We start from the raw sequence: 10,468 nt of genomic DNA on the forward strand, positions 1-10,468 counted from the left end.
AATTGAGCAATCTGAGGCTTTAATACTTTGTTCATCCTATTATTATATTGCTTTTATGTTTGCATTATTGATATTTGGGACTTTATTAAAGATCAAAACCTTTATGCAACTTGAGTTTGGGAGAAAATAATTTGGTTTGGGGCATGTTCCTTTTTTGTAGAAATCAATAATCGGAAAAAATCTAATTTGAATTCAAATAAGAATCATAAACATGAGAATTATGTAGGATTAACATATATATGTAGAAAATTATCCATCAAGAGTATATATAATTTATGGGGGTTTCTATTTTTCAGCGAAAAACTATTTAATTCTAGAATGTGAATATTAATTTTTATCCAAGAGGAAAGTCAACTTCCAAAGTCTCTCAAAACAGGCACTTCTTTTTATATGAATGTTGGTGTCTCTGCCACACACAGTTTAGGCACTATTCCTGCCCACCTTCTGAAAATATTTGAAAGGACATGATAAGATCTTGGGTGGTAATAACTGAGTCCAGGAATCTGGGCAACTTCCTGATGCTTCTCCAACTTATCTTCAGCCAAGTTTGAAACAATGCTGAACTCTTTTATCTTTTGTTTTAGTCTGATTGTCAAAGTCAAAGCATCGGGTGTAGTTTGTTTGAAGTAAGAGTCAAGAAAAGAAAGCTGACCTGAATCTCTAGCATATCGTTCATTAGTACACCAAATCAATCCAAAGGGAGTCCTGTCTGGTGGAACAGATCATAGCTGACCAGGGGCAGGAGCACACAGGATCAATTTTAGTGCTACCGAAGTCATGAGCCAAGCTTCGAAGCGGTAAGCTGAGCCTGGGCAGTTGTTTCTATAACAATGTAGTAAAATATCCTGGCTGAGGGACAGGGTTAAGGTATTCAGACTTTAGAGGTTCCACAGCAGGATCTGGAGGGAGATGAAATGAGGATTGGATCATAGCTGCCTCAGCATACAGCATTCAGGTATGGAAAGCAAAGGAAAGCATCTTGTCTATGGACCTCACCCATGCCAGGCATCACTGTGTTGAGGTCAACTTTTGATTGTGCATTTGGTAGTATTCATTTCATGAAATTAGATACATCTTCTTGTCACTGTTTTAACAAAATCTCAATTATTCCACCTTACCAATAAAGACTCAGAAGCCAAATGTTGCAGTGAAAACCTGCTAACTCAGAAAGGCAAAGAAGTAGGAGGAGGGGACTGGTGGGGACTTTCGGGGGAGGGGGAGAGGGAGAAGGGATTGATATGTGAAATTATAATTTTCTAAAAATAAAAAGAATACAAATCAAAATTTAAAAATTCAAAAAAAAATAAAAAGAAAGGCAAAGAAATCACCCTGCCTCAATCCTAAATCTGGGGAGTTCCTTTTGTAGGGAGCAGGTTATATCTTTCCTAGGGCAAAATGAATTTGGCAACAGAAAAGTATTATCTTTCAATTAAAAAGGAATTCTGTAATTTTGACACTAAATATATGTTAAGTGTGTGTGGATAAATATTCCCCTTTCTCTTTATATGTACACACACACACACACATTCATTGTTTAAGAGTATTTAGTTTTAGATCATAAAGGACTTTGACTTTGAATTTCAGCCTGTCTTTTGCAGGTGGGTTGTAAATTTGATTCACTGTAATTCTTGTGTGGCTGCTTTTGCCTCCCAAGTATTGGCATTAAATGTGTGAACCACTGCCTGGCTATGGATTCCTTAAAATAGTTATTTTCATAGAATTGTCCTGGTTTAATTTGGTTCTCCATCTCCATTTATGTTTTAGTGTTAGGGGTAAACTTTCAACTTTTTCTAATGTGTAATATGTCATTCTTCTTGATTTATTTTGGATTTTTTCCTTGGCAAATTTTAATATTCTAGTCTTAATCCTGACACCACTTTGTCCACTGTTTCATTATTTTCAGTCATTGTGTCTGTGTCTCTTGTATGAGCTATGTGAAATTTAAAGTCCTTGCTAAGGTTTTATATTCCCACTCATGCCTTCCATGACGAGATATAGAGATATATTTTCCATTTATCTGCCAGTTAGTGCTTTTCCATTTTGATGACCACATACCTATACCATTGCTCGTGCACACACCATGAATTAGAGAAAATAGAGACTTTCCTTTTGTTTTCTTGTTTGCCTTTATAGCCAAAAGTGCTGCCATTATCTAAGTGTGTTATGCAGATTTTGTGGTTCCTTCCTTACTATTGGCCATCCCCCAGTCCATAGGTTGCCACTCTCTATTAGTTTTGGTTCCATCAAGGTTTGATGAACCACCAGTAAAACATGACTTAACCAAATGTTGTGACCATTCTGTTGGTACCCACAGTCCAATAGGTGCCCCTTTTGGGGAAGGAGTATGTGGTTTAGTGATGGGAGTTATAGGCAACAGACCTATTTCCTCAGTGCTCACTTTGGGAAGGCAGGAACCCCTTTGCTCCCACATCCTGATGACAAAGGAGTTCAGATAGGTTCTGTTCCACTGTAATACCTTTCCTTCCATGGCTAAGCCTGAGAATAATTCTGCCTAAGAACAGATCCAATACATCATTGTATGGATAGCCTATAACACTAGTGTGGTTGGCAATAGCTGAGTATAAGGTCCTGTATGCCTCATCTCAAAGAGAGAATATTTTTTCTCTGCATATATGGAAAGCATTTACAATGGAATCCAACAGGCAGATGTTGGACTCCTTTTTGCTTCATGAAAAGCCTCCAGCTGCCAATTCAACAATAAATAAGGCATCACTAATTAGAGCATCATCTGGTCCAATATTGACCAAGGTTGCATGCACAGAAAAGCTCTTACTGGCAAGCCACAAAAGATGATCTTTGTTCCTATCACCAGTAGACATTAGCTGCCTTTCTAGTAACCCTCTAGAGGGTTTTATAGTAATCTGTAAATACAGGGTGTTGGTGGCACACACCTTTAATCCTAGCACTCAGGAGGCAGAGGATCTCCGTGAGTTCGAGACAAGCCTGGTCTACAAGAGCTAATTCCAGCACAGCCTCCAAAGACCCAGAGAAATCCTGTCTTGAAAAACAAAACAAAACAAAAATCTGCAAATACGGTTTGCGATTTCTATGGTGTGCAAAAATAACAATTAGCAGATTTTTCTGACTTTTTAGCTTTGGTGGTGATATTAAAGGCATGAGCCACCACCACCTTGTGCACTGTAGCTCTAGAATCTAGAAAACAACTAACTTAATCAGATCCACCAGTCTTCATTAGGATTAAAGGCATGGGCTATTTTTATCCTGCTAAAATTTTATCTTAGCTGTAAATCACCCTAGCTCTTAGAGATTTAGAAAACAAATTTGAACTGTAGTAACTCTTTGAATTTACTTAAAAGATTTTGAATCTCTTAACTGTGTTTTTAATACCACCACCACCAACCCCCAATAAGCTTTTATTTAAGAAGAAAACTCAATAGCTAATGTCCATGATGGCATGGTTCATGTGGCCATCAACGGTCTAACATTCTAACATGCAGTTAAGACACATGGTTTAAGAAAGTGCACTTTTCATTTCATGTCAGTAAGGGTAGTGTGCCTTTGGGAGAGTTAACATTTGAAAATATTATTTTTTATTATTTGTTATTTTTCTGATATCTTGTTGTATTCTGACAAATAAAGTTTGCTTGTTGTCAGAGGGTGGAGGTAGCCACTAGTTAACCATTGAAGCTGGAGGGCTGTACAGAGAGGAAACCGGAAGTGAGAGGTGGGGTCCAGTGAGGACCTCAGCCCCTTAGGATGGAGGAAAAGAGAGAGGTCGGAAGCAACTGGTGGCCGCTCCAGGTCCTGTGATCTTCCATATTTTTACCCTGCTATCTGACTCCAGGTTTTTATTGATTAAGATTAATTAGACTAACGTTTCATCTGGCGTTCACCTAGGGACATGAAAGCAGGAATAGCTGTTCTGTGCTTTGCAGCCAATGTAGCTGCCACTGGTGGCCGCAGCTGCATCTGCAGTCACAGCTGCCTGAGTTGGCTCACTTTTCTTTCCTTGTCTCAAGCCCTCCGAATGAGTTTCCGTTGCAGCCTCTCTACAGCAATCTCCACAGGCACTTGGGCTCCAAACACCAATGGAGTTGGCCCCTCAGCAAGGGCCAGCTGTGCCTACAGGCAGCTCCCACTGCACATGCCTCTTCTGCCTTATCCTGTGTGAAACCTGGCTCCCGCTCCCCCATAGGTTTCAGCCTGCCCTGCACCCCGTCCGCAGGCTTCTACCACACAAAGCAGCTGCCTCAATACCCCCTCAGAATTCTACTGGTGTTGCAACTGCCACACACTCTCTGCTCACAGCTACATGCTAGCAGCCGTCCTCAGCCAGCTGTGTGCTGCCTGTGTTCTCCAACAAAACATGCAACTCAACTTACTTCACCATCATCATCATCATCATCATCATCATCATCATCATCAGATTTAGGGAGACAGTTGGGAATTCTTAAAGGGGAAATTATTTTTACAAAGGGGGGAAGATATTTTTCCCCACATTAAACAATGGGAAACACTATTATGATGGAGGGAGTTAGGTCTCTGTATGATTACACAATGGATGGTTAAAAAATGAAACAATTAAAGGAGGGGGTAATCAAATTAGATGGAATTTATTTATTTTTCTCCATTTTTTATTTAAATTAGAAACAAGATTGTTTTACATGTCAATCCCAGTTCTCTGTCCCACCCCTCCTCCCCTGTCCCCCACTAACACCCTACCTATCCCATACCATTTCTGCTCCCCAGGGGGATAGAGTGAGGTCTTCCACGGTGGGGGGGGTCTTCAGAGTCTGTCATATCCTTTGAGATAGGGCCTAGGGCCACCCCCGTGTGTCTAGGCTGAGGGAGTATCCCTCTATGTGAAATGGGCTCCCAAAGTCCACACCTATTCTAGGGATAAGTACTGATCTACTACAAGAGGCCCCATAGATTTCCCAGGCCTCCTCACTGACACCCACATTCATGGGTGTCTGGATCAGTTTAGAAGGAATTTATATAGTGTCAATTATAAACATTATTGCTTTCATAATTCTTGGTTTAGCCTACAATTGTTGGTTGACATGAGTGCCAACATGCATGCCTTAGGAACATTTACTAAAGAAAATAATGACATTTTGACTGATATGTTACATGCCTTCAGAGACATTCATAGAAAGACAGAGGAATTTAAAGGAGAACCAGCCTCAGCATCACATTATAAAATTAAAGAGGAAAAGCCCAAGGTTATCAAGTATCCAAGCTTACTTTATCCAGTCACCTTACAGGACCAACTGCCAAATGACAGATATGCCCAAGGCTGTGTAAGAGCTGAATAGATTCTTATGTTAGATTTGAGGGTGTTTAAGGAAGCAATAATCTCACATGGTGAGTATTCACTGTTTGTAAAGCTGATGTTAAATTCATGGTCAACTAGTAACAGAATTAACCCACAAGATTGGAGAGACATGGTTACAGCATTATTGGAGCCTGGTCTTCAATTGCAGTGGAGGACCTGGTGGAAAGATGAAGCTTGGACCATATAACAACAAACTAGGGAAAAGGTTATTGAAATTTCCCATGACCAACTTCTTGGATAGGGTGATTATGCCAATGTACAGAGAAAATCTCTATATGATGACCACACTTTGATTCTATGCCATGCAGCATCTTTGAATGCTTGGGACAGAATCAAATAAGTCAGAAAAAGAACTGAGTCATTCACTAAGGTTAAATAGGACCCCAAAGAAACCTTCACTTACTTAAAAAATACTTATGAGATCCAGAAACAAACTGGCACAAAATATAGAACACTATGAACTATGCTATATTTCACTCTACTGGAAGAAGTCTAAAAGAATTTGAAGAATTTATAGGTATACACGATATATCAAAATTAAACCAAGAAGGAATACATAACTTTAAAAGATCTGTAACCAGGAATAAGATCGAGGATGTAATAAAAATTACTCAAACAGAAAAGGCAGAAGACTAAATAAATTTATTGCAGAATTTCAACAGAACTTCAAAGAAGAATTAACACTAATATTAAAATGTTTTATGAAATGGAAAAGTACTGAAGGTTACAAAATGCTTTCTATGAAACCTGTATTACACTAGCATCATAGAAAAAGTCACAAAAATAAATAAATAAGATTGCAGAACAATTTGCCAGATGAATGTAGGTGACAGCATTTTTAACAAAATACTGCAAAACTAAATTCAATATTTTGTCAGAAACACCATGCCAAGTTATCTTTATTCCAAAAATGCAGATCTGGCTTAACAAACCTAAATCAATAAAAACTATCTATTACACAATTAGACACAAATGCAGAAATATTATGTGCCGTCAATAGATGAAGAAATTGCCTATGGGATAACTCAGTTTTCCTTTGGGATAAACATTATGAGGAAGTTAGAGGTGAGGGAGTTTATTTCAACACAATCCAGCTCACATATGACAAGCCTATAGTCAACATGTTTAATGGAGAGAGATGGAAAGTGATCATTAAGGTCAGCGAAAAGAGAAAGGTGTCTGTTTCTTCACTCCCATTCAATATAGTTTTTTAAAGTTTTAGAGTGATAAGAGTAAAAATAAATAAAAGGATACAAATAAAAAGATGAGGAGTCAATCTATCCCTATATTCAAATAATATGATTCTCCACATAAGAGACACCCAAGAGAAGTGATTTCAGAAAAGTGACTAAATATAATTTAGCCTAATAAAATATCAATAGCCTTCCTATATACCCATCATAGAACACATTAAAAACATATCAAATAACCAATCTTCACAGCCACAGAAATATACTTAAAAATCAACATAAATATGGAAAGACTTCTACAATGACAACTTTAACACGATAAAAATATAAGTTAAGGAAAACTGTAGAAGACAAAAAGAATTTCCATGCTCTTGGATTAGAAAACAAAAAAACCACAACCATCTTGTGAAAATGTCTATCCTACCAAAAGTTATCTATGCATTCAATGAAATCATAATCCAAATTCTAGGGTCATTCTTTATAGACATAGTCAAATCCACATAAAAAATTCATGTAGAGATATAACTAAGAAAAAACAAAGTAAATTTAAACAAAAAAGATGTATCAACATCACCAATGTAAAATTATATCATCAAGCCCAAATATTAAAAAGCAACCTGACATTGAAATAAAATGGTTAAAGATCAAAGAAGAATAAAAAAGAATAGATGATGCAGTTTTAATGCAAACAAACGCAGCCAACTGGGTTTTACCAAAAGCAACAAAAGAATTCACTAGGCAAAGTAAGCGTCTTCAGCAAGTGGTGCTTGAGATTGTGGATGTCGACAAGCAGAAAAATTCAAACAGAACCCTATATCTCACCCTGTACAAAATTCAACTTCCAATGGGTCAGGAAGCCCAACATGTGGCCTGAGACTATGAAACTGCTGGATAAAGTAGGGAGTGCACAGGTATGGACTTTCAGAATAAACCCTCATTAAATTGGAAATCATTTTGCCAGTCAGCAAATGGATCCTCACCACAATCAAACACCCTATAAAACAAAGAACATCATCAATTGAGGGAAGAGGCCACTTACTAATTAGGGTAAAATACTTGCCAGCTGCTGTACATCTGACAGAAGATTAATGTCTAGAATATAGGAAGAACTTTAAAAACTAAACACCAAGAAAACAACCAACTCATTTAAAATGGGCTTTGGAAAACAAGAATTCTCAAAACAAGAAATATGCATGGTTAGTTAAAACTTAAACAGCAACAACAAAAACTGTTCAATAGACTTAACAATCAGGAAACTACACTTAAAGTCACTTCAAGATTCACTCAGATTTGGTTGGATCAAGAATACACATGACCATGAATGTGCTCATGTGGCTGTATCGAAAGGAAACGCTTATACACTGATGGCCAACTAATACAACACCATGGGAATTGTTCTGGTGATTTCTGAAAAATGGGAAATGGAAGTACCACGAAACCTAGCTATAATCACTCCTGAACATATATTCTGAAGACAATATCCTACAACTAAGATGCTTGCACATTGTATTCCTTGTGGCTCCATTCACAGCTAGTAGGAAATGCAATTAATCAAGGTGTTTATCAAATGATCCAAAAATATGGTACCTATTACTCAACTGTGGGTAGAATGAAACCATAAAATGTGTAGGTAAGTGGAAGGAAATGGCAACAAATCATACTGGGTGAGATTGATCTGCCACAAAAATATAATCCCTTTATTCTATCTCTCTGATTGATTATAACTTTGAAAATAATGTTTTCTATATTTCTCCTAGAGAATACATGAGGTCTAAGTTAGTAGGAGGGGCCATACCTTAAGCTGGCCCGATGAATATAAGTAGAGCAGGGGAGTGTTGAAGGTGGCAGAGTTTAATAGAGGGGTGTGGTGATGAGGACTGTGACCTCATAATGCTTAAACAAAAGGTGTATGAGATAGCTATATGAAAACCTATGTCTTCCAACCTGATTAAACAACTCATTTTGAGGGAATAGAACATAGTATACACATAGTTCCCATGTATTCATCAAAAGAATGAAAATAGAAGAATTGCTATAAAAGATGCAAAGATGTGTTGACATGGGACTTTGATGCACATTTCATTTGCATTCAATAATTTTCACTCATGTCAATAAAAAAGCTTTTAATTATATATTTAGATAAATAAACAAAGACAAATGATCACAAAACACCAAACAATGGGGCCCACTGACTATACGTTCCCATGTCATTAGCAAAAGAATAATATCACTGAGGATTACAATACAGTCAGTTTCACTTCAGGGTTGACAAGTGTTTCAGCTACATATTTAATTCTAGCAATTTGATTTCACAATCCAGTCCAAGGAACCCTAATAAAGTTCTTCAAAGTTTTACTACTGTTGTTACACTGATGTAAAAGCCATAAGTACTGATGATGTCATGGTAAATAAAATAAAGTGACTATATATATATATATATATATTATATTATATATATATATAAAATTTGGCAATCAAAGTTTTCCCTAGTTACCAAATCATTGCCTTCACCACTCTCTGTTGCATCCTTGTAGTTTTAGTCTGTTTTTTTATATAGAGGCTGTGTAAATCCCCCATAACTGTATGCTATGGCCTGTGTGTGATTATCTGTAATACCATGCTACACATATCAAGGTAATACTTGGCAAAGAATTCTCATGGAATCATTAGGTGTGTGAGAAAAAATGTATTTCAGACAGGATGATAATGAAGTACAAAATGGGTTTGAACTTTGCCAAATTTTTTATATCAAATCTTAGTATACCTTTATTTTTTTCTTTATTTATTTCTAATTTAAATTAGAAACAAACTTGTTTTACATGTCAATTCCAGTTCCCTCTTCCTCCCCTGCCCCTCCCCACTGACACCCTATCCCATCCCCCCAGGGAAGGTGAGGCCTTCCATGAGGGATCTTCAAAGTCTGTCATATCATTTGGGTCAGGACCTATGGCCTCCCCCATGTACTTAGGCTGAGAGAGTATCCCTCTATGTGGAATGGGCTCCGAAAGTCCATTCTGTTGCTAGGCATAAATACTGATCTCCACTATTAGAGGCCCCATAGATTGCCAAGGCCTCCTCACTGACACCCATGTTCAGGGGGTCTGGATCAGTCCTATGCTGGTTTCCCAGCTATCAGTCTGGGGTCTATGAGCTCCCCCTTGTTCAGGTCAGCTGTTTCTGTGGGTTTATCCAGCCTGGCCTTGACCCCTTTGCTGGGATGTATCAGGAGCCTCCTAGCACCTCATGAACCAAGATGATTGCCATTGTCCTTATGGGGGTGGATGAGATGTAGGTGTCCTTAGCCAAAGATAGGAGTCATGTACAGCAATACATTAATGTCTGTCCGTCCTGAGAGTTGTCCGAAGACTCTTGCAATTGGAAATCTACATTCAAATACTAGACTTAATATTTTGCCTACGTACAGACTTCACCTTGTAAATTATGAGATATCTTTTTCTTGGTGTTCCCATCATAATTGCTTTGTTTTCCAGGCTCATCAGAAAATTCCTAAAGTTTAATCTCAGGCAATTCACACTCTAGTTGAGTTCTGTTGTTTGGACATGAATGATGCTCCTCCTAGAATTGACAACTGTTGAGGAAAAAAAGCAAACTCACCCGAAAGTGCATATACCCCAATTCAGCTGGACAATCATATTGATCTTTTTAAGTCTTCCAAACCATAAGGGCAAAAAGTATGAGTGCTGTAATAATAATGTGAACAACATATGAAGATATCAGATTGCACAGATTTATTTAATGTATAGAAAGCAAATATCATCAGTATATGTCAACAGTACAGAGTAGGAAATAGTTGTGCATGACCTCTAATCTCATAATCTGCTGGCAGTTGAAGAAGAAAGAAGCTGTTAATGGAAGGATGACATGATAATACCAGGGATTAAGCAGGAAAAAACAATAGCTTTAGAGCATAGACTTCAACATATGAGGATATAAAGGC

This window comes from Cricetulus griseus, chromosome 4, assembly GCF_003668045.3.
Source record: "Cricetulus griseus strain 17A/GY chromosome 4, alternate assembly CriGri-PICRH-1.0, whole genome shotgun sequence".
In the NCBI taxonomy this organism is placed as follows: Eukaryota; Metazoa; Chordata; class Mammalia; order Rodentia; family Cricetidae; genus Cricetulus; species Cricetulus griseus.